At 42.3% G+C, this 25,497-nt stretch overlaps 1 protein-coding gene across 12 annotated transcripts in view; it reads left to right on the top strand.

The window, feature by feature from the left end:
- LOC144930211 (uncharacterized) overlaps positions 1 to 25,497 on the top strand; it is a 778,762-nt gene that overhangs the window by 156,378 nt on the left and 596,887 nt on the right. For 10 of the 12 annotated variants that reach the window (XR_013635332.1, XR_013635333.1, XR_013635328.1 and 7 more), the window contains one exon: positions 24,156 to 24,285. The exons of the other annotated variants lie outside the window; for them this stretch is intronic. The gene's annotated coding sequence lies outside the window, so the exon portion shown is untranslated. The remainder of the gene's footprint in view (positions 1 to 24,155; positions 24,286 to 25,497) is intronic. 12 annotated transcript variants of the gene reach the window in all.

Raw genomic sequence — 25,497 nt, 5'->3', positions numbered from 1 at the left:
TTAGCCAGTATCAATGTATTTGTATAATGTTGTCAATGTGACTTCACTGATGCATGCAAAATAGTGTGTTGCTTTAAACAAACTGATCTTCCAGTGCCGAGAGATGTTCATTGTAGGGGTGGCATTGACGACTCAGCATTGACTTAGATTTGGGCAGGTAAGATTCTCTTGTAAATAAGCACTGTGTTCCCCAGAAAAGTAGTGTCCAAGAGAAAATCTTGTGTACCTAGAGCTCCTGGATGTTTATGGCCTTTAGTATTTTGGAGGAAGTGAAGTGAAGAGAAACACATTGCTTCTGAATAGAGCGAGATATTGATGAATGCCAATGTAGCGCACACCTTCCTAACTACAAACATGTAATGTGCTTTAGGCTGGGCATAGTTTTGTATTCAAAAGAAATACATTTTACTTTTCTATCCCTGATACAGGGAAGTGAGGCTGCCGTTTAGGAAGAGATAGGGAAGCGCTGCCTTAGCACACAGTGGACAGTCCTGTGTATCACGTTATGGGCAAGTTTAATGATTACATGAAAGGCCACAGAAGTACTTTATTCTTTTAACTACTGCTTTTTCTTGCTTGCTTGCAGTAGTGTCCAGACATCTTTGTTACAAAAACTTCTTAAATTATGGTGGGCGCTGCAATGCTGGTTTCTGCTATACTTTTTTTCCATATGGGACGAAGTACAGGATTCTGTATCTGTGTGGGAAGCTTCTCCTAAACCAGGCATAACCAAGGTTCTTTGAGCTAGGACACAGCTCTAGGATGCATTATCCCACTAGCTTTCATCGAGCTAGTGCTCTAAAAATATAGTGTAGCCAGAGCAGTGGGAGGACCTTGCCGCCCTGAGTGCATGCCTATCAGAGACACCAGGTATGTACTGGGGGCTACCGCCTCCGGCTGCTCATGCTGTTGTGACTACATTCGATTTTTAGCGCACTACCTCTGATTGGTTTCAGAGTGGTAGCCGTGTTAGTCTGTATCAGCAAAAACAACGAGGAGTCCTTGTGGCACCTTAGAGACTAACAAATTTATTTGGGCATAAGCTTTTGTGGGCTAGAACCCACTTCATCAGATGCATGGCATGGAAAATACAGGAGCAGGTATAAATATGTGAAAAGATGGGAGTTGTCTTACCAAGTGTGAGGTCATTTTAATAAGACAATTCAATTAACAGCAGGATACTAACTGTTTGAAATGGGCCACTCTCATTACCACTACAGTTATTTTTCCTCCCTTAGTATCCTGCTGTTAATTGAATTGTCTTATTAGACTGACCTCACACTTGGTAAGACAACTCCCATCTTTTCACGTATTTTATACCTGCTCCTGTATTTTCCACTCCATGCATCTGATGAAGTGGGTTCTAGCCCACGAAAGCTTATGCCCAAATAAATTTGTTAGTCTCTAAGGGGCCACAAGGACTCCTCGTTGTTATCGCTGATAGCTAGCAAAGGGCAGGGACACTCACTCCCAGCCTGACGTGCAGACATACCCTGAGATGTGAAAATCTGCTATGCTTGTCCTACAGTTTGGATTTATGCTGCTTGGTTGAGGTGGGGACCCTACTTACAGCTGAACTGAAGTTTCTGCTATAAAGGGATTACCAAATTAATATACATTGCCTTTTACAGTATTCTAGCCTGAATCTTGCTTCAGAAGAGTTGAAGTGTGTAGACTGAATGATATTTTGTGTACATCTTTGTACTGTAGTAGCAGTGCACTATTAAACACTTCTTGTATTGGATGGGGCAACTCGCATTTTTGGATATCTGTTTGACCACAGAGTTTCCCACATTACTAGTGGCTTTGTGATTTACTACTTTTCAGTTTGTTTAATTGCTTGCAGTCTACTTGGTGAATAATACTATGTGGAAACCTGAGAATCGCAAAGCTTTTTTCCAGTGAGAATTTTGCTTTTAAATTTTGGTTTCAAAACATAAGCTACATTTGGGCCTGTCTTAAAGTTTCATGGCCAAATTTTCAATAGCTGTCTCTAAAATCATTCTTCTCAAGTTCATTAAATACAAAATAGGTAGATATTAAATACCCATGTAATTTACATATGGAAATATAGTTTGTGTGTGCAAACAAATTGAGTGGAAAAAAAGGACATACAAAAAATTGTGCCATCAAGTTGAGGTCCCATCGAAAAATGTGACAGATTTTATATGTAAAGTGATTACTACATTTTATGCAGATTAAAGTGAGAACAACACACCATCACTTGAATATTCCAAAGTGATATATCCCAAAAGAAATAGATTCCTACTCTTTCAGGTTCATTAGAAGGAAACCACAAATCTGAGTCAATTTATTTGTGTAGGGGTTCCTGGGATACACACGGATATGATGGGCATAGAGTTTAACAATCAGGTGTGATTAATAATTATATAGGTGGATCTCCCTTGTAGGGCTCATACCAGTGTCCAAGTTTATGGCTTCTTAAAAATGATTTAGACCAAATCATTAGACACTGATCAATTTCAGTACAGACAGTCGTGACTAAATTAAGGAAAACATCCATCCATCAATGTGGGGAACTGTACCTTTAAGAGACTCATTTTGTGTAACTGAGGCAGTTGGAACTGTGACACTATATGAAGCAGATATTTGTCAAGCACCTTGTTTCTGAGTGATTATTGAACATCACAATCCATGTGTCTTACTTTTTCCTTGGTACCATATAGAAGGCAATGTTTTATACAAAGATGATGAAAAAAGTTTTTCATGATAAATGATACAATGATTCTGGTTCTGCTGAATACGGTCTAGACTAAGTGACAGACTTTTACTTGAGAAAACAAGGAAGTCTGGATGGAAAATTTTTTTTAAACATGTAAAGTTGTCAGAATAGTGAGAGTTCTCTTCATTAAAGGGAGTTCTTATGCCAAACTGGACTGCAGAATTTAGACTGTCAGATAGAAAGACCTCAGAAGAGAAAGTGGTACCACATGATAATACAAGGCTTACATTTACTAACTGATTTTGTGATGAGAGGAGGAGGGTAGAAGATGAAGACTGAATCCAAGAATAAAACCCGGTCAAAAGGCCACATTAGCGCAGCTTGGCAGGCTGGCATAGTGGCTTCTGTAATTATGCTGGTGCCTTGTATATGTGTCTTTTCCACTGAGTTTAAAAAGGGCTGTCCTCTAACTATGGGTCTTCCACCAGACAAACCACTTTTGTACTTTTTTTTTTCCTATGGAGTCTTTGATGAGTCTTTGCTCTGTGCTTGTGTTTGCTGACTCCACCAATGCTCTTGGCACTGCTGTCTTGTCTCTGTCACAGCAGACTTCTGAGGACACACGCTATCTGGAACAACTCACAAAGTAACTACACTTCTGTATGGCTAGATTAGCATTCATGTTTACTGATTAAGTTTTTCAGCTTTAGTTCATAATGATTCCTTGACTGAAATTACCAGAGCTCATACTGAGAGCATACTTGATTTTAGGTAGAAACTGGTTTGAATGGTGTATTGTTCTTTGCATCATCTCCTTGATAGCTTTAATTTGATAACATTCAAAAGAAAGAAAGTAATCTGGAATAACAGTGTGCCAATACAGGCAAGGCAGTTAAAAAAAAGATGAATAAACTATGGACAACTCAAAATGAGGCTTTAAGTTTAGTATTAAAATTCTACAAAATAAATTTGAGGTCTAGTTCTATTTTTCTCTGACTAATATGAATGTACAGGTTTAATTTCCCTACTTACAAAGAAATTTATAAGTTCCTCGACCAATATTTTAAACTCAGTAACAAAGGCAACATCCTCTTTGATTTGCAATGGATAACTTGTTTGCATATCCTGCAGTTGTTTCCTGGGTGGAATGTTCATTGATGACAGCAGGAGTTCCATGCATGGAATGGGTGCAGAATATGCAGAGGAGAGTTACGTTAGATTGGAGAGTTTTACTCTAATAGAAAAATTGGCTGGCTAGAAAAATGGATGCCAGCAAATATTTCTTTATATCTTGCTTACAGCCTCTCCAATGTTTTTGTTAATAGAAGTTTGTCTTTTAATGTTTAAAAGATAGGGAACCTTTTAAACTATACATCATTTAGAAAACCAACAAGCCAACAGGTGTTTCCCCCAAGTACTCCTTTGTGAGTTGGGACTCCGTGTTTTTGTGAAACAGTGATCTCTGCATCTTTTGGAATCTGTCCCAGGATTTCAGTTTTTGTTTTAAGATAGTCATTTCATCCCACTGTACATTTTCCCCCCCATCCTGTTCTATGTTTTGTTTCATACATATCCTATTTTTCCTCTCTTCCTAGCCCAAAATTAACAAGCAAACAAAAAACCTCATGCTTAATTTCTGGTTTCCGGATTTTCTCTACATTTGGATGCAAACCTAATGTGTTGGACCTGTGGGTTAGCTTCTGCTATTCAACTCTGCTTTATGACATTGATATTTACAGTGAAAATTCTATAATATTAACGTTCCTTCAGGCTGAGAATAGCACTAATAGAGAGCCTGTCCATGATCTCAGAGAGCAGGAGCAATGGTGTGGGAATGGGAGTAGGAGGGCTTAACCTGGGATTGAACATCTTAAATTAGAAGAAAAACTGAGTAGAAATAAGAGAACAATAAATATAAGCCTTTAGAAGGAATTAGAACATGAACGGTCAGTGTTTGCGATCAGATCTGCACTTTAGGTACAAGTAAACTCCAACTATTTTAACCTCAATTTTTGGACATTTGGATTTGTCTCTCAAATCCAAAATTTATATAACTATCTAGTTAGATTACCTGACTGTTCAAAAATTTCAGCTGTTCCTAGAGATAGTTGAAGTAATATGGGGTTTAGTTGTACTTTTAGTTTTTGCTGGTTGTTTTTCTGCTTATTTCTGGCTCAGCAAAACTCTACTTCTCCAACACAGTTACTTCAGGCCTCCAGTCATTGGAAAAAACACCCATCATAGGTGCAGCTGCTCAATAGTGCCTTCTGCAGGCCAAGTGTGGTGCTGCAGGCACTCCCTGCCTTTGTCCATTGTTATGGCTACCTCGTAGGAGCAGCACACTCTGTGCCGTAAACTCTGTTTCAGTCTAATACTCCAGAGGGCCAAAAAATTCAAAATTCTGCACCAAAAAAAAAAAAAAAATTCTGCGCACAATATTTTAAAATTCTGCAAACTTTATTTGTCAAATAAATGGGGAGGCTCCAGCATGGCATTAGGGAGCATAGGCCAGTGGCTGCACAGAGATGGCAGCTCACTGTGCAGCTCTCCCTGGGACACAGACTCAGTGGTGAGACTGCACCCAACCCTGACAGCACAAGGACCAGGCCTGCCCCAGAAACACTCCAGGGCCTTGCCCATCTGTGCTGGGTGCACCAGGTGTGGGCAGGCAGGCTCAGCAAGGCAAGATCCAAGTGTGGAGGGGTTTATTGTGCAGGGATCCAGGTGTGGGTTGAAAGAGTTCTGTGTGAGACAATCTGGATGCAGGCAGCTCAGTGGGGGATCCGGGTGTAGGGGGATCTAGATGCACAAGGGCTTGTTGGGGAGTTCTGGGTGCAAGGGTAATAGGGTTCTGCTGGGGGGTCCAAGTGAAAATGGTAGGGGCGTGCAGGTGATAGCACTCGGCAGGGGCGTCTGGGTGATGGGGGCTTAGTGGGGGGGGTCCAGATGCTGGGGGAGTAGGGCTCAGTGGGGTGGGATCCCAGGTGTGGATAGCTCATCGGGGTGGTTCAGGTGCAGAGGGAGTGGGGCTCGGTGGGAGGGGTTTCTAATTGTGGGGGGTGAGGCTCAGTGGGAGGGTTTGGGTATGAGGGGGGCTGGATGTACAAGTGTAGGGTGGATGGGGGAGCAGCTCCCTCTACAGGAATCTCTTCCCCTGAAGCTGAGGAGCAATGGGTGCAGGAAATGGGAGGGAGGGACTTTGTAGAGCTTCCTGTAGCCGGGGGAGAAATCTGGGGGTGGGTCTGACCCAGCCCTGGTTGCCCTGCAGGGGAACAGGAAGTCCCGTCCTCCCCAGCCCAGCTGGAACTAGCAGCTGAGCCTGGTGCAGAGGGTAGGAGCCACCAGACGGGTCTTCCCCAGTCCCATCTCCTGCCCCACAGTGATTCACCTCTGCTGGCTGCCCTGGGTTCCCGAAACATACTGCTGGGAAGGGTCGCATGACCGCTCTTGTGGCTTCCTTTTGCTTCCCCATCAGAAAGTCATTTTTCTGCAGGGAAGCGAAGAAATCTGTGGGGGACTTAAATTCTGCACGTGCCCAGTGGTGCAGAATTCCCCCAGGAGTAAACTAAAGATATCAAAATTTAGGATTTGGCTGTCTAACAAACAAAACAAAACTCAAAGGCATGTGCTTATTTGCAGTGCATGAAGGCTGAGCCCTGACCAGGTCCTGAGGTTGCAGGCTAGCACTGAATAGCTCCTTCTCTATCCAAGGCTCACCAGTATTGGCCCTGAGATATCAGGCAAGCCACCTTAACTGGTCTGCTGGCTCCTGATTGGTCAGTGTCTCCTCTTGGCCCTTATACGCTTTTGAAGGACTAAGTCTTGTTGGTAGCCTGGTCTGAGTGTGTTTTTCTGGAGAGCAGGGTGTCAGGACACTGACACCTCCAGTGGGGGGCAGAGAAGGCCTGACAGACTGCCTCACAGCCCCAAATAGGTAGAGATAGCAAAATGTTTGCATGCTGCTCCTTTCACAGATTATTTTTAACTCAATTTCAGTAGCAAAAGATACAAGAGATGTTTGAGTTTTCCCTTTTACATTGGCAAACAGAATCAAAGATCCAAATACAAAAAGATGTTGCTTTGTGACAGTCCCCGAAATACTTCGTTCATCAATTGATGAATAAATAGTTGTCTTTATTAATATAGTATTTTCAGCTGTGGAAGAGAATCCTGATCCCATATTTTCTATTACCAGGGACTTCGAAGATCATAAAGTGTGCGGTATACATCAGAATAATAACTGCTGCTAATAGGCATTAAAAGCCTGATCCAGTTCCCAGATAAATTAATGTGAGTTTCTCAACTGACTTATATGGGCTTTTGAATTAGACCCTAAATGTGTTAACATACCTTACCCATAAATATGCCTAACAATGGGCTCTAGGTAAACCCAGTATAAGTGATCAGAACTTATACTGTTCATATTGGGTATGATATTAGTGATATTGTTGATGTGGATCATACTGATTTCTTTAATTCTTTGTAGATGATCTTTTTGTATTTGAAAGCCTGAACGAGGCGGACTGTAAGAATAAAAATATGTATGGTAAAGACTGACCCATATAAGGGCAAAAAAATGAATTAGAGTGACTAATTTGAACCCGATTCCGTAGCTGCCATGCATTTATGGGACTCCCATTGATTTCAGTGGACATTCTGGAAGTTGGTTTCAGAGAGAGTTCAGAAGGATTGCCCTCTAAGTTTGGATAGCAAAAGGCCCACAGTTAGATGCACCAGCTAGGGAGTACAGGTGGTTCTGAAAGTCTTACATCAGCATCTTCGAAGGGTAGAATGTTCCCCATTTAAAAGAAGAATGTAATGTGTGTTAAAAATGAAAATAAAGCAAAAAAAGCGAAAATTGGAGCATTTTGGTTAGAATGAGGACAAAGTGGAATGAGAAAAATATTTATAGTTATTGTTACATGGTGTGAGCATGAATGGGAGAAGATTAAAAGCAAAGAAGAAAAGGCTTTGGTATTTGAAAAAATATCAGTACACCTGTTCTACCTATGTTAACTTTATATTTTTCTTGCGTGAGTGTAAACTAGAACCCCCATTTAAAATGTAAATTGTCATATTTTTGCCTTGTGTGTTCATGTGCAAATATTTTTTCATTTTGCACAGATACATATTTTCTTGTCTTAAGTGTAATGATAATGAGAAATGAGAAAACAGCTTCATAGGTGATAAAGGACATTACAAATATCATGCTGTGAGTTAACTGTAAACTAAATTGTGTTCAAATAATCAGCCTTGGGGACTGTTCCCCTGCTGTGTTTTATCCTTACTTCTTCCTTTATCTGTTTTCTGATAGGCTTTACAGTCTAGTCCCTGCCAAGAAAACATACAGCATTGGAAGAAAAACAGGAGTTGATTTATTGTTTATTTAACAAGTGTTTTTTTTTTTTAAAAGATGGTTTCAAAATGGATATCTGGTCTTCTTCTATATATTCTGACTTCTAAGCTCCTTTTTAAAATATTACAAACAAAACCCCTTCATAAATATTAGTATGCTTAGTAAAATACCATAAATTGGTATTGTTGAAATTAACTGATGTGATCTCCTGTATATAGCACGTTCTGTATAGAACTTCCCCCAAATAATTCCTGTTTGAGTTAAGGCATAGCTTTGAAAAATAAATTCATTCTTGATTTAAAAATTGCCCATGATTAAGGCTACATTTTAGTCATGGGTATTTTTAGTAAATGTCATGGACAGGTCATGGACAGTAAACAAAAATTCACAGCCCGTGACCTGTCCATGACTTGTACTATATACCCCTAACTAAAATTTGGGCCGGGGTACTCGGGGGGGTGGGGGGGCCAGGGGTGCTGTGGGTGCTGTGGATGCTGGGGATGGCCTGGGACCCCTGCTAGTGCTGGGGGGGGGGCGGAGAAGGAGGGGCACTTGGCCTGGACCTCCGCTGGTGCTGGAGGGGGCAGTGGCGGCGTGCGGCCTGAGACCCCTACTGGTGCTGGGGGTGGAGGGGGGGGCGGGGAAGGGTTGGCAGGCTCCCTACCCAGCTCCATGTGTCCCTGCAGCTCCTATGGGGAGGGAATGCAGTGGGGCTCCCCTCGCTGCCCCCGCCATGAGCTTTGGGTCTGCAGCTCTCATTGGCTGGGAACCGCAGCCAATGGGAGCGGCGGGGGCATAGGGTGACCAGACAGCAAGTGTGAAAAATCAGGACAGGGGGGTAATAGGAGCCTATATAAGAAAAAGACCCAAAAATCGGGACATCTGGTCACCCTGGATGGGGGGGGGGGGGTGGCACCTGCGAGCATGTGCAGTATGCAAAGACCCCTGGCCCCTAGGAGCTGCAGGGACATGCCGGCTGCTTCCGGGGAGTCCCCCGAGTTAAGCGCTGCCCTGCACCCCAACTCCTCGCCCACCTCTGAGCCCCCTCCAGCAGCCCCTGAATCAGCTGCACTGGCTGCTGCAGAAGTCATGGAGGTCATGGAAAGTCAGGGAATCTGTGACCTCTGTAACAGACACGCAGCCTTACCCATTATGGATTCTTGTCGATGGTCTCTGTCAAATTGGCTTCAGTGGAGATTTATAAGCAACAATGAATTTGGGCCAGTCTTCTCAATCAGACTGTGTCTTCTTAAGATGCAGCTATTTTAATTGTTCAAGATTTAGAATTTAGAAAATTTAGAATTTAGAAAAGAGGATATTTGAACACAGGCCAGAGTGAATAAGTTCAGTGTCCCCCCTTCTATATGGTTATGTTTAAATTGATCAATTATTTAGCCTAATTCTGAGTAGCTACTGCAAATGTTTTTTTTTTCTATTCAAGGCCATATCTAAAGCCAACAGTTTTGTAAAGAAATATTTTACATTTGAATGTTGGTACAAATGTGCCAAAGTTTAGATATGCTCCCTATCACCCCACCCCATGAGTAGTTTAAGCAAAAAAATGAACTTGGTGGAAGCTATTGCCATTTAGAAATGAGACAGTGTGAAGCCACTACTGGAGTGTGAAAAACTGGCACCATGGATTTGCCTCATTTTTAAAGTGGTTTCCTTTCTTGGTGCATGTGACTGATACTCGTGTAACCTTACTTGAGGAGAAAAGATGCAGAAATATAAATAGAATGGGATTTGTCTTTTCATAATTTATTTACTCTCCTTTGTGACATTTTGTAGTTAAAATGTATTTTAAAAAATAAACATGTAAATTAGAAACAAAGCTGCTCTTTGGCTAGCTTGAAGCAAAATTTTCTCCTACCTGCCTTAACCACAGTGTCATAGTTTAACTACTACTGTGCTAGATATAGGCAAAGTCAAGGAAGTGGTAATCTTGAGGCAAGTTTTCTTGTTAAGTATGCAGTGGGGGATCTAAGAGTGCGGAGACACCCATGCTTGTTGTAATATTGAATTTCTCTTTGTTGATAGTGGTTCCTATATCATTTACTTTCTCCATGATAGCTGGACACTGAAAATATAAGATGTATCTCAACAGAGTTATGAAGGAAGACCTGCATAGTTATCATTCACTGGCAAACAGAGAGGGGGTTGTGTAAATAAAACTGGATGCAGCTTTTAATTTGGGAGGAATAAGATTTCAATTTCAATTCTAAGACCCCTATTTGAAATATTTTATGCCCTGCAACATATGAACTTTTACATAAAGAGGTACAAAAAAAGTTTGGTAATGCAAATCTGTTTGGTAAATTAAATGAAATATGTATTCCATGTAGATTGTTTTACAGTTAATTTTCTGAGAGTGGGGTGTGTTGAATTGTGGTAAAAGAAACTGAAAGAATTGGCATATATCAAAAAAAGGATGAAGAAAAAAGAAAATAGGTCACCTTTTTTCATTTTGAATTAATTCTACTGCAGAACTAATTAATGCAAAGTTTCTGTGTCTTAACAGGTCGGATGTGTAAATTAGGGCTCTAACCAGCAATTAAGTGGCAGATAACCCAAGATATGCATTGTGTGTATCAGCATAATAGGTCAATTTTAAAATAATGAACTCTTTTGGAATAATTTCTTCAACATATTGGGCACACCACAGAGATTGTTTTTAACATTAAACAAGACTGAAAATATCTCATGTGGCAGCCAAGGAAAAGCAAAAACTCAGTCTGGACAAATGGAATTTAATAAATTAGGCCCTCGAGCTAAGATGGGCACCATGCTTCTGCAGGGGTTCATCTACGTGGAGATGACTGTAGGACTGGAGCCTTATTCCTCACTTAACTAGTTGCTGAGCTGCACTTAAAAGCCTTGGATGGACTGACTAGCTAGTGTAAGCGAGGGAACTTTGTGGGGAACTTTCCTGGCTTCTGCACTACCCCGGTGAAGTGGGCTAGCAAAAGGATCTGAGTCCTCGCTCCCATTTCCTTTACCCAGTGGCCTCCCTGCCCTTGAGGACTCCCCTTCCACTCTCCTGTCTGGCAGAGTCCTCCTAATCCCAAAAGGCTGGGCCCAGGATTCCTGGGGGGCTCGACCCCCAACCCTGCTGTGGTCACCTAGGACAGGGGCTAGGGTGTCCCCACTCCGGGGTACTCTCTCTGCACTGGGCACTTCTCTGACCCACTGACCATTACATACAAGTTAAAGCAAATGCAAGTTACTTAATCAACAATTAATTTTAAAAAGAATAAGGAAAAATGGGAAAGGTTAAAGGAAACACATCAACCCACTCTGTGGCAGGGAGCATCACAAACAGTGTCTCTGGAACGTCAGGGCAGTTCACAGTCTGTTCCTTGTAAGTCCCAGGCCTTCTTCTCAGGCCCTGGCTTTGCTGCAGGGATGCTGTGGGTTAGACACTTGCTCCGGTGGTGGCCACACGCTCTCAGGCTCTAAGTGGTAGGACCCTTCTTCCCAGTATCGCCCCCGCCCTGTCGGGCTTACGATCCAAGCCTGGCCTGCAGAGCCTCTTGGCTGAGGCGTCTCCGTGTGCTGGGCCCGCTGCCCAGGGTCCCCCTCGCTCTCCCCAGCTGCTCGCACCCTGCTCCAGCCCCAGCTCCCCCACTCTGTCTCAGCACTGCTGCTGCTCTGCCTCCAGCTCCCTGGGCTGCTTTTTGGCCCCTCTGCCTCTGGTTGCTAAAGCACTGCTCCCAGGACAGGTCTGCTCTGCAGGCTGCTTCTGTGACTCTGCTCCCAGCACTGACCTGCTTCCTGGGCTGCTTTTCTGGCCCCTCTGGCTCTGGTTGCTGCAGCTCTGCTCCCAGGACAGGTCTGCTCTGCAGGCTGCTTCTGTGACTCTGCTCCCAGCACTGACCTGCTTCCTGGGCTGCTTTTCTGGCCCCTCTGGCTCTGGTTGCTGCAGCTCTGCTCCCAGGGCAAGTCTGCTCTCTCTGGGCTGTGCCTCTGGCTTTGGGGCTGCAGCTCTGCTCCCAGGACAGGGTCTGCTCTCTCTGGGCCTGGCACAGCTCTGCTCCCCAGCTCAGCTTGTACCCCTGCTTTCTCCTTAGCTCGGCCCCACTCTGTCTGACCCAGGCAATTCCAGCTCACACGGAGGACGGGACTTCCCTGGCCTCCTGACTCTTCGATTAGCCTGCCCACCCTGTCATTCAGGCTGACCTGAGAAAATTGGCCTTTCCCCATTGTTCCTGGGGTCTATCAGTCTCAGGGTCCTGGTTTCCCATAGACCCTTCCCCTTTTAGTACTGGGAGCTAGTCAACCAAAACACCCCCACTGAATGTTAGTAAGGGGGCAACAGTCCCCTTACACTAGCACATCTGGGACGCGTGCCTCTGTTTCCTAAATGCCTGTGATCCACAGAAGAAATGAATGACTTAATTTGTCCTCCGGGCCAGATTAGGGTATAGACCCTAGGCACTACTGGCCCACATTACAGCCCCGGCTTCTGGAATTACAGCTGATTATTCTTCTATTAAGACCCACCCAAAAACCCCAAGTATGTTTGTAGCTCTTACAGTTGAGAAGAAAATATTTAAAATGTGACCCAAGCTATGTGTAGCTGGCTCTATGACAGAATCATGGAAATGTAGGGTTGGAGGGGACCTCAAGAGGTCATCAAGTCCAGCCCCATGTGCTAAGGCAGGACCAAGTAAACCTAGACCATCCCTGGCAGGTGTTTATCCAACCTGATTTTTATCTCCTGGGGAAGTATATGCCAGAATGATCAGGAAAAGCTTTCTAACTATAAGGATAGTTATCTAACCTAAATCTCCCTTGCAGCAGGCAAGTAAGCCTTTTATTTCTTGTCCTATCTTCAGTGGACATGGAGAACAATTGATCACAGTCCTCTCTGTAGTAGCCCTTCACATATTGGAAGACTGTTATCAGGTACACTCTCAATCTACTTTTTTTCAAGACTATAAACAGGCTCTTTTTTTCTTTTTTAACCATTCCAAGTAGGTCAGATTTTTCTAAACCTTTTATCAATTTTGTTGCTCTCCTCTGGACTCTCTTCCATTTGTCCTCATATTTCTTAGTATGTGGACCCAGTACTCCAGCTGAGGCCTCACCATTGCTGAGTAGAGTGGAATAATTACCTCATATGTTTTAGATATGACACTTCTGTTAATACACAAGAAAACATCTGTTTTCTCAGTTGCCTCGCGTTGTTAACTCTAATTCAATTCGTGATCCTCTATAACACCCAGATCTTTTTCAGCAGTATTACTGCCTAGCCAATTATTCCCTGTTCTGTATTTGTGCGTTTGATATTTCCTTCCTAAGTGAAGTACTTTGCACTTATTTTTACTGAATATCATCTTTCTTACTTCAAAACGATCTTGGCAAATTGGAGAATTGTTCTGAATTCTAATCTTGTCCTCCAAAGTGCTTGCAACCCCTCCCAGCTTGGTGTCATCTGCAAATCTTATCAGCATACTCTCCTCTCTATTATCCAAGTCATTAATGGAAAATATTAAATAGCACCAGACCTAGGACAGACCCCTGCAGAACTCCATTTGATAACATCCTCCCAGTTTTGACAGCGAACCTTTGATAACTATTCTTTGCTTATGGTTTTTCAACAAGTTATGCACCCATTTTAGAGTAATTTCATCTAGACCACATTTCCCTAGTTTGTTTATGGGAGTGTCATATGTGACTGTGCGAAAAGCTTACTAAAATCAAGATAAATCACATCAACTGCCTCCCCTTGTCCACTAGCCAGTAACTCTGTCAAAACAGGAAATTAGATTGGTTTGGCATGATTTGTTTTTGACAAATACATGTTGGCTATTCTTTAAAACCCTATTATCCTCTAGATGCTTGCAAACCAATTATTTAATTATTTGTTCCAGTATCTTTCCTGGTTAGGTTGACTGGTCTATAATTTGCTGGATCCTCTTTGTTTCCTTTTTTTAAAAAGGTACTATGTTTGCCCTTATCAAGTCCTCTGGGACCTCATGCATCTTCCAAGTTCACAAAGATAATTGCAAATAATTCTGAGGTTGCTTCAATTAGTTCCTTATGTAAGGCAGGATGAATTTTTGCCAGGCCCTGCTAATTCGAATACATCTAACTTGTCTAAATATTTTTTAACCTGTTCTTTTCCTATTCTGAGTTATATTCCTTCTCCTTTGTTGTTAATATAAATTGTATTAAGCATCTGGTTACAATCAGTTCTGTGATGTCTACCTGAGTCTACAATCACCCTAAAACAATAGCTGTGTGAGGGTATGTCTACACTGCAATTAAAAACCTGTGGCTGTTCCATGCCAGCTGACTGGGGCTTGGGCTAAAGGGGTGTTTAATTGCGGTATAAACGTTTAGTCTCAGGCTTCAGCTTAAGCGTGAACGTCTACACTGTAATTAAACAGCCCCTTAGCCTGACCCCCGTGAGTCTGAGTCAGCTGGCACGGGCCATCTGTGGGTGTCCAATTGCAGTGCTGACATATCCTGAAGGGCATACTGCTCCATTCAGGTAGGGGGATACTAACTCAAAGACCCACATCTCTGGATGGACCCACCAACACAACCCTAGCAAAAGACTGTTTGTGGCAGGAGGAGAAGGGTTTAGCAGGCTCAGACCACCCACTTGAGCTTATAAGTACTGGAGGAACCCATTGCTGTCATCCTGGCTCTTGGGTTCGATGGAGGTAATTTCTGTACTGTCCCTGCTACTTCTCCTGGAAGGTAGAAGGGTGCTCATGCTGCTGCCCCTATTTCTCTGGGAAGGAAGAGGCTGCCCACTTTCCAGAGCTGCTCCAGGTGGTTTGGGGCCTTAGTATGGGAACAGGACTGTGAGACTGGGGCCATGTCAGGGTGTACCTAGGCCTTAGATTTGCCTTAAATCAGCCGTGAATGTTTTGCCTCCCACTTTGCTAAATTCCTCCTCTGAGGCCTGGTCTACACCATAGAGTTAGGTCGACATAAGGCAACTTACATTGACGTAACTATGTTAGTGTACACACTACAACCTTGTTCCCACCGATGTGTGTCCTGCTACAACAACATAATAACTCCACCTCTCTGAGAGGCACAAGGCTTATGCAGGTGTCGTTACGGTGACTCAGTGTCCGTGTAGACACTGCGGGTTACTTACATCGGCTGTTGGCTGTCATTCTTGTCAATTTCCAGGGTCAATGCTGGAGCTGTAAAATTGACAAAGTCACTCACAGCTCAGTCTTTCCCCACTGCCTGCTGGGAGCCTGTCTGCACCAAGGCTCCCTGCTAGGAACCCAGCTACACTGAGGGTCCCTGCTCTCCTCCGGGAGCCCATCAGTCACACAGGCTCTGGGAGTGAAGCTCTCCGCCAGCAGCATGGGGGGCAGCCATGCTCAGAGCAGGGAGCTGAGAGCCTGGGGAGCAGCCAGGCTCCTGGCGGGGAGCCGAGAACCCCTTTGGCTGGTGGTCTCCCAGTGGGGAGCCGAGAGCCTGGGTGACAGCTGGGCTCCTGGCGGGGAGCTGCATGCGGAGCTGTCAGCCCCCAACAGGCCCCTCTTAAGTCAGTGGAAGTGATTCTGGTGAGGACACGTGCCACTGGCAGAAGGAAGGTATTGTCGACATAAGCCACCTCAGTAGTAACTGCAGTGGCTGTAATTCAGCCTAACATAGGTCGAGTTAAGTTTGTAATGTAGACATGCCCTGAGTCGTCTCAATGAGTCCCTGTTCTAGCCACGTTTTAAGAAGAGTGCATGTGACTAACAATACAGTGGTCCTCTGTTATGTTCATGGCATACCAACAGAGAAATTAGATAAAAATGTAATATACTCTTTCTGGAAGGTTACAGTGTAACACTACTCTTTCTTAAAATCCAGAATCTTAATGTATGAGAACCGAAAAGAGAGAGTAGGATGCTTTGTAAGACAGAGAGGCACAACTCACCTCACCTTACTCTAAGCTGACTTTTTACAGACTCTCTGCTGATTGACCAAGATTACATACTTCCCTAGAGAACCCCCTAGTCTTCAGGCAGGACCAGGGAAACTCCTGAAATTTAAAATGGAGGCTCACAATTTTAACACAGTTTTCAACACACCATATCCTTCAAAATTTATATCACACCAAAGGGTGCAACTGCTTTTTAATAGTGTTAAGCAGACGCAGAGGAAAGAGGTCATTTTTGTTTGAAGATTCTATTCTATTCTGGATCTTAAACTGCCCTTGTTACCATAATATCTGAGCACCTTTCAGAAGTGAATGAAGTGATGTGACTAGCATTTTTCAGATGTGGTTTGTTTGTTCTTTCTCCCTCTTCCTTGGGGAAATAGTGCCAGTAATGTGGCACATGGTTTCACATTTGTGTATGCCATCCGTCAGTCAGCGTAGCTCGGATTTTTAAGTGGAAGTTGGATCAGATAAGCAGCCTGTTCATGTCTTTTTTTCTTTTTTCTAATGCTACAAAAAATTGAGATCAATTTTTTTGTTTTTCTTTTTTTTTTCTTTTCTTAAAGAACCGTATTGGTAATCCGTGTTGTCCTTAGAAAAATGACCATAGTTTTTAAAATAAATAAATAAAAATAAATAATACTGTGGACTGCTCTCCTGCATGTAGTTCAAATATTTTAAAAAATATATCATTGTATTCAATTCTCTGAGACTCGCGATGTCTATTCCATGTTTGGCTTTCTTTGCCATTTTCCAGTATCCCATGGTGGTGTTAGCGGACCAGTTTCGCTCATGTCTTGTCGATTTTGTGGGGTTTCCCTTCAAGACTTCAGTGCTATAGAGCAACTGGCATTTAGTGACCTTCTGCATCAGTAGTTCCTTCTTCTGGGCATTAACATTGATTTTATGTGTCTTGGCATATGAAGATCTAGAGCATGCCCCGTGACCCACCACCAAAGAGCATGTATTGGCTCCAGCTGCCAAGGAGGCAGAGGCAGCATAATGTCAAGCATTAGAAAGTGGCAAGCCTGGGAGATTCTGTAGTGGCATTCTGGGTAAGGGTGTGAATGGGTCCTCAATGTGTTTTGGCGGGGGGTGGGGGGTGGGGAGGAAAGAAGGGGGAATTCCATCTGCTCGGTGTATGAAATCTGTGTCCAATTATGCAGCCAACCAAACTCAGCCCAGATGCTGGTGTGTACATGTTAGATGCAGTTTTCACTGAACATCTTTAAGCCAACTTACTTCTCTTACTGCAAAGGAGTGTGCATGTGCATGTGGAAAGAAAGAGATGTCCACATGCTAATTATTTGGGCATAAAGAGCAGTAAGATGAAAAGAGGCTTTGCCATAGGTTTGAATTGATGGGAATGGCTTTTTATGTGCAAATGAGAATGAAGTTATTTAAACTCTGTATCTTGTAATGATTAGGGAACAAGGTAGGTTTGACTTGCTCTAAAGAAATGCATTGCATGGTTTTATACAGGCTATCAGATTTGAAAGTTCAGCCCTGATTCTGAATAGCTCAAGTTTAAAATCCAGAAGAACATACTTGAGAAAATGAAAAGTAAATTATTTATAAGCGCTTTTAAGAAAAACAGTCTGTTTCCCCGAGCTGTTAATTTTCTGTTGGTGGATTGAACCATATCAGAAGTATATTCACCGACAAATAGTAAATCCAGACAAGTGGAGGGAAAAATGGAATTCAAATGATGGCAGTTCCACCTCTGGTGGGCAAAAGAGAAGCAATCTCTACCCTTATCTCTCCTGTCAAATAATAGTATTCGTCTACAAAATAACTTCTATTGCATGTTCTAGCTGAGGATTTCCAACTTCAAACTTATTAATTAATGAGTCTTTATACTCCTGTTGGGTAAATTTTTACACCCATCTTGTAGATGAGGAAACTAAAGGCCAGAAGAAAAGGAGTACTTGTGGCACCTTAGAGAGTAACCAATTTATTTGGGCGTAAGCTTTCGTGAGCTACAGCTCACTTCATCGGATAGATGATCCAATGAAGTGAGCTGTAGCTCACGAAAGCTTACGCTCAAATAAATTGGTTAGTCTCTAAGGTGCCACAAGTACACCTTTTCTTTTTGCGAATACAGACTAACGCGGCTGCTACTCTGAAACCTGTCATTATAAAGGCCAGAGGGATTAATTTTCTGCCAGTCATAATGATAGTCTATTACAGTATTGGGAATAGATCCTTATTCTGGGGTTCCCTGACTTTTGTGACTTAATCCCAATATAATTTTTTTCTCCATCATTGTGTGTGTGTGTATGTCTATCTATCTGTCTGTCTTTCATAAAGCAAGACTCACCCTTCTTTAGTTCAGTACCAAGGTTCTCTTTCACTACTTGACCTCATCAGATGCTAGCCTCTTTTCCAGGCCACTTTCCCTTCTCATATTGCCCCCCCTGGATATGTGCCCTTTGGTTCACCCCCAGGTCTCCCCATTATTTATATCTGTTATCTCCTCACCTTTCTCTCTCTCTTTGTCTTTCCTTTCCTATTTATTCCTCATTCCAGTTCCCATCTTCCCCTCTTCCCATCTCTAGTCCTTTGTTGCCAACTTCTTAGTTCTGATTAATTGATCCTGTTGGTTGTTTCTCTGATTTCGCTCCCTGTTTTTGATACCCAGATTCCTAACCATTCCTTTCTATCATAGGGTATTTCTTCACTGGAGCTGGAGGTGTAATGTCCAGCTCAAGATCCACACTAGTTCTGATTGAGCTACTGTGCTAAAATAGCAGTGGAACCACAGTGGCATGAATGAGCCGCCTTGAGTTTATACCTCAGGTTTCAGATGGGATCATGCTTGGAGAGGCTAGCCTATCCCGCTGCTCTCACTGCTGTGGCTACATTTCTGTTTTTAGGGTACTAGCTCATTGAGAGCTAGCATGGATATGTCTACCCAAGCTGGGAATTAACCTCCATTTCCAGTGTAGACATACCCTGAGAATGAGACATGTGCCCGTCACAATGCCCATATGAAGCTAAACCAGCAAGAGGGGTATGAACAGTACACCCATTGTGTCAGTATTTGAAGACTGGGCTAGGGGAAACTTGACTATTCATTTTTGTTTGTTTGTTTGTTTTTTAAATGATCCTAAGATCAACCAACCAAGCAAGCAGCTGATACTTCCTATATCTCCCTTTGGTACATACTGATAGTACATGTAATATAGGTGACTGTATCAAGCGTCTCAAAAGGAGGCTTGGGCTTGGCTGATTTGTTTTCTTGTGATTTTTTTTTCCTGTCTGCCTTGTTTTAAATAAAGTATTAAAGGCTGTTAAGTGGTTGTGGCCTACTAGATGGTAAAGCTTATGCGGTGAGAAGGAAATTCACCTTCCAACTCAAGAGTATACCTCGATTTTATTATTCTGTTAAACAGCTGCCACAAGAAACTTGGGCATGTTGGCTAGGTAAAAAGTGAAGTGAACAGAAGTTTACATCTCTCTCTCTCTCCTTTTTTACATTGTCACTGTCTTGGATCTTACATAAAGATGTCAACGCTTTGAATACGTTCAACTGAGACGTTATAAATAATGAAATGTACTTTTCTCTTTCTCAATGATGATCTTAAATCTTAATGCCAGCTAGTCTGCTTTGCCCAAAGGCTAGCATAAATTAGACCTTCCAAGACCAGGAAAACGTTCAGGGCCAAATTTTCAAATCGTGGCCTCTAATTATGCAGTATATTTCACTTAAATGGTGGATTTTACCTGCATGAACCCTAAAATTTGAGCCCACAAATGAAAGCGTGTGTATACCTGTGTATACAAATTTTTTTTACATGTTCAGATTTTCATGCACACTAATGGAGGCCAGGAGAAGCCCTTTAGCAAACCTTGTTCTTAGAATTTTTATAGACGAATCCTAAGGTCTAAATTTCTCTTGATTTCGGTTGGAGCTGAGCATGCACAAGGACCTCAAGATTTGGCCCTTAGCCCAGTCACAACTCTCGCGCCCTTCTCGATTTTTAGTTTTAACTCTGCTCAGTATGGCAGATGAATATGTCCCAAGTGATTCTTCCAGCACCAACTGAGAGACTTCTGGCTTATTTTTGTTCACATCAGCCACTGACACATTTTAAGGTGTGCTTCTCTACATACAGTATTTGAAGAATCTATCTCAGATACAGGTGGCAGCTGGGCTTTGAAATTTTCTTGGCAGTCAGCTCAAAGTGTAAGGGGAGTGGGCCTTTATGATAATTTTCAGAGTGAACTCTCTTCAAGTGTTGAAATCTTCTAATAGGTGATCCCTTCCATCTGAGGCTTACAGAACTACAGAACCTGCCCTTGGTCCACAAGCAGAGCACCGATAATTAAATTCAAGGATCCAAGGAATACTTTTATGATTAATAAGATTAATGTTGATTGCTTCTACATACTAGCTAGCTGCAATCTTTGTTGTGACTGCCAAAGAAGTCCAATCCCTTATGACTCTTTCATAAACTTGTGTGTGTGGTTTTTTCTTCTTGAAGGTTTAGTTGTTACAAATAGAAATGTGTTGTTTTGCATTTGAAGACAGGGCATTCTGACTGGAACTTTAATGATCTTTTATTTATCCACTGCTGATTTAATGTGCAGTGCATTCCTTAGCAAGATCATTAAGCACAGCATTTTATGTTCAGTCACATAAAATCAGATAAGTTTATAGTAGGAGGAAATCTTTATCTGTTAAGTGCTCTAATTGCTTCAGGTGCAAACTGAACTAAAAGAAGTATGCAACGGCAAAGCATGCAGACTCCTACACAGTTATTATGACCATGATTTCAGTATATCAGGAGAATATTACACTGTATGCATCATTATATAAAAACTCATATCACGTTACCAAACCACTCCATTTACATAAACCTCAAGCTGCCAGACTGTCATGACAGTGACCTCACATGTAACCCTTACACCACTGTATCTGTGCAGGATGGGATCTTTCTCATAAACCACAGTGGTAAAAATGTTGTAGCTATACTTTTTGGTGGTGTTGCTTAGTTTGTGGAGTCAGATCCACTCTGTATAATTTGGCAACCTTCCCTGATAGCTTTAGTATCTAGATCAGAGATGGGGAAACTATGGCCTGCGGGACTGTTCTGCCTGGCCCCTGAGCTCCTGGCCAGGGAGGGTAGCCCCTGGCCCCTCTCCTGCTGTCCCCCCTCCCCCACAGCCTCAGCTCACAGTGCTGCCAGTGCTCTGGGTGCAGGGCTGCGAGCTCCTGCCGGGCAGCGCGGCTGCGAGAGCCGCTGGTCTGCCCCGGTGCTCTGGACTGCACAGCGGTGTGGCTGACTCCAGCCAGGCAGCGCAGCTGCCAGTCCTGGTGCACTGAGCGGCATGGTAAGGGGACGGGGAGAGGGGGGTTGGATAAGCGGCCGGGGGTCCCAGAGGCAGTCAAGAGACAGGGAGCATGGGGTGGTTGGGTAGGTGTGGAAATCCCAGGGGCCCTCTTATTTGCTAAGTTCATGGTTTTTGTTGTTTTGTTTTAATATGAAAGCTTGTAATTCACCAGTTTCTTTTAACTCCCAGCCTTTTAATTTTGGGCAGAGACCATGACAGTGCTATACAGGAGGCTAAATAGACCTCTTTGACTTTAACTAATTGTGACATTTTAATCATCATATATAAAAATGATATTTATGTTTCTTGTCCTTAGATAGAACTAATGAAAGATTTCTCACAGTAGAAAACATTTTTCCCCTGGCATTTTTGGCATCAGTGTTTTCAGCAAAAGTACCTTCTCTTTGACTTTACTATCATTAAGTGGGACTGGAATGTGATTCAAGGGTATGTTGCTGAGGTGTAATCTTTGGACACTTCATAGCTGACAGGCTTCAGCGTCTGCGGTTTAGACTGTATTGTTCAAAGAGCTAAAAGAAATGCGCTTAATGCTCTGGTGATCTCAGAGAAGAATGTTTACTTGAGTTTTTCTTCCAATTCTTACTGCATGTGTTCTTTCAGGTGAAATTGCGTGTGTGTGTGCGTGTGTAAAGAAAAATAACATCTGTCAATAGTATCTGTCACATCAGGTTTTGGTGTACCCTTCCTCCCCCCCCAACTCTGCCTGTAACACACAATGATTTAGTCTCTTGGGGACAGGAGTACTTTAGTCTAATTTCAGTGATTGGGTTAGTGTGTGGGTAGCTGGATGGCGTTGCTGGCCTATGTATACAGGTCAGACTAAATAATCTGGTGGCCCCTTCTGGCCCTAAACTCTGATATTAATTTACTGATCTTACTTGTGCCATAGCTACATAAATGTTTATAAATGTACTATTTTATTTAAATAGTCTGGGCTAATTCTGTCCTCAGATATATACATTTTGCAATTCCCGCTGGCATCCATAAGAGTTCTGCGTGAGTGTGCATCTGCAAGCAGAATTTGACTTTAAATTAAGAATGAGAAACTTAATGTTTTAAAAAAAAATGTAAAAAGGAAACAGCCAGCACAGTTCAGGAAATATGGATACACATTAACACTTGTAAAAATTAATTCTGCTGGGGAAACATGGCATAGTTTTTGTTCTGTTGTTGATTATTGGCAGGCAGTTGAGATGGTAGTACTTGGTAATGGTGCAAATTTAACAACAATTACAAAAATGTTCAGGAAAGTGCCCTGTAAGTAAATAATGTTCGTTTTGCTATCGGTTTTCAAGATAACAGTCACTAAAATGTGGTTGGAATTGCAGGTAGGGGAAGCAAGATAGTATTCAGAATTATGTGATTTTTTTTTTTTTCAGGTCTAATACTGCCTGAACTGGTCGGGCTGGAAAATATTGTTATACATCATTGGGAAGTTGGAGTTACTAGGTTTCCAACAATGTATATTTTAAAAAAAGCCAGAGAACTTAAAACAATCACAGATCTGGTCTCTCAGCTCAGGAAACTATTTGTACGCTACTTACCAGACAGGCCAGGATGCTTCGTGGGTCAGCTCTCTGTTGTGCTAGTGTGTTCTACATTTAATTTATTTTATTTTTATTAGTGTTTACTTAGGTATAAGTCTTGCTGAACACTCCAGACTCTGTTAATTCTGCTGTTGTTGACACAATGTGGCTTCTTTCAAAACCAGACTCCAACGAGAGACTGCTGAATTGGAATTAATTTGCAAACTGGATACAATTAATTTAGGCTTGAATAAAGACTGGGAGTGGATGTGTCATTACATAAAGTAAAACTATTTTCCCATGTTTATTCCTCCCCCACTCCCCCCCGCGTTCCTCACACGTTCTTGTCAATTGCTGGAAATGGCCCACCTTGATTATCACTACAAAAGGTCCGTCTCCGTCCCCCCCACCCCCCGCTCTCCTGCTGGTAGTGGCTCACCTTACCTGATCACTCTTGTTACAGTCTGTATGGTAACACCCATTGTTTCATGTTCTCTGTGTATATAAAATCTCCCCACTGTAGTTTCTACTACATGCATCCAATGAAGTGAGCTGCAGCTCACGAAAGCTTATGCTCAAATAAATTTGTTAGTCTCTAAGGTGCCACAAGTCCTCCTTTACAATTTGGCTTGCAAGTCTTTCTCCTCTTCACAAAGAGTAAAAATGTGCCTTCTCTTGTGGAAGAAATGCATGGAAACTGGCTAATGTTTTGAGACATGTTATTTTATCTGTCTTTTGGCATATCTAAAACCATTAAAGGATGGCCACTTCTGTTTGTCTATAGCACATTGGTCCTGTTTTTATGGAACTGATGCAGTAAAATAAATAAATACAATTAATTAAGAACAGACTACAAAAGGGTGCAGAAACCAAGAAAAACACCCGTTGTAAGGGTATATTTGTGTTGCATAGACATATTTTGGCTTCCTGCTGCAGTGTGGAAGTAGGACATGTATTTTATTTTTAAGGCCCTGTCTTAAGTGCACAGTCTTGGTTGTGTTTCTGCTCTTGAAAGTTTTTGTGAGAAAGGGATCCTAACAAAGACTTTGCATTAGTTCTGTTGAATTGAAGCAATGTCCAGACTGCAATATGTAACAGGACATTCTATTTTAGCTGAACTTAGCTTGAAACATGTAGTTTTTTTCCCCATAAATGTGTGTTTATCAAGGGCTGTTGAAACTTAATTACAGAAATGCATTTGACTTCCATATTTGTATTGAGAAAATACTGGGGACTTGGCTAATTAGTTTAAAATGTTTTTTTTTTTAACTTTTCCATTGACATAAGGTTACTGAGAGCTTGTGTCCTGTTCTCTCTTCATTTCAGGTATGAGTCATGTCAGTACAGTGAAAGAGGAGGATTTATGTTTCTGAAGTGGGATTGTATATGTGATCAAAGGATTTACATGCAGCACTCTGTGTTGTAGTTCCTTCCTGCTCCAGGAGGGACACCTGGGGTGAGTAATGGGATAATTTATAATTAACTCAGACCTTTCTTCGGGAGGCCTGTCATCAAAACAGGAAGATATAACTCTCATGGTTTCAAATGGGAATAGAAGAAACTTCAGCTATTGCAGTCACACCCTTTAATTATAAGCACCAACCTTCAAAGTTTACTTTTCCTCTTTAGTAACAAGAGAGTTTCTATAAAGAGTGGCATGAGGTTTTGATAAATCCCATGCATTTCAGCTTTCCAACACCCTTCAGCGCAGCACTCTTTGTAATTTGGGTAGCTATTATTTGTTAAGAAATCAAAGAAGTTGAACTGACAATTTAAATTTTTCTTGAATCAGTCCTAAGAAAAAACTAATCACACTAGAGCTCAGGGTGGAGCCTAGGAGGTAGAGTTCAATCACACTTTTGCATATGCTTATGAGTAGATCAGAAAGGCTAGCACTGGTCAGGGATCTATCTGTCTTGCAGCTGGGCTACATGTGTGTGTTTTCAACTAGTTCCTGATGATGTTTCCAAAAATGATCTTCTTAAGCTGTTCTGGTCTCTCTCCTCCCCTCCTTCTTCATATACAAGGTTGTGGGTAGTCTTCCAACAACCATATCAGCTGCACTGGTTTAAATTTAACACTGATTATTCTTACCTCAGGCATGCACCTTAGCTAAATGTCATTAAAAATTAAACCAGACTGCTCAAAGAGGAGTAGAGATGGGCTTGTACTCAAGTTTTGGACCCAAACTTCCCAAATTCAAATATGTTCAGTTTGGAGCATTTTCGTTTGGAGCTACGCTCTGAATACTGTGCGGTTATGATTGGTTAGGAAAGGATGGTGGGATGGTGGCAGGACAGCTGATAATTAGGGACTAGTAAAACCAAGGCCCAGCAACCCGCTGGCAGTATTGGTATATGAACTTAAACATTTTTAACGCTTATATTTATTTTGTCTTTCCTGGTTCCTCTGTAGTGCTGTTAACCATTCAGCACAGCTTTCATGTTTCTTTAGCAATTTGGATGAGTCTTTCCCATGCTCGCATTAGTACAGCCATCACCAGAACAGCTTAGGTTCGGAGAAGGCCTTTTCAACCATTGAGGGGTCAGTTTTCTTTCACACATAGGCAGAGTGAGATGCTGCTGCTTGTGTAGTATTGGCAGAAGGGAAATGATGCACCAAAAAGTATGTAAGAAAGTAAAAGAGGTGGCAGTGGTGGTATAGGTGG

Source organism: Lepidochelys kempii, chromosome 2 (genome assembly GCF_965140285.1).
Source record: "Lepidochelys kempii isolate rLepKem1 chromosome 2, rLepKem1.hap1, whole genome shotgun sequence".
NCBI lineage: Eukaryota > Metazoa > Chordata > Testudines > Cheloniidae > Lepidochelys > Lepidochelys kempii.
The sequence above is the reverse complement of the archived record's forward strand: the minus strand, read 5'-3'. Positions and strand labels throughout refer to the sequence as shown.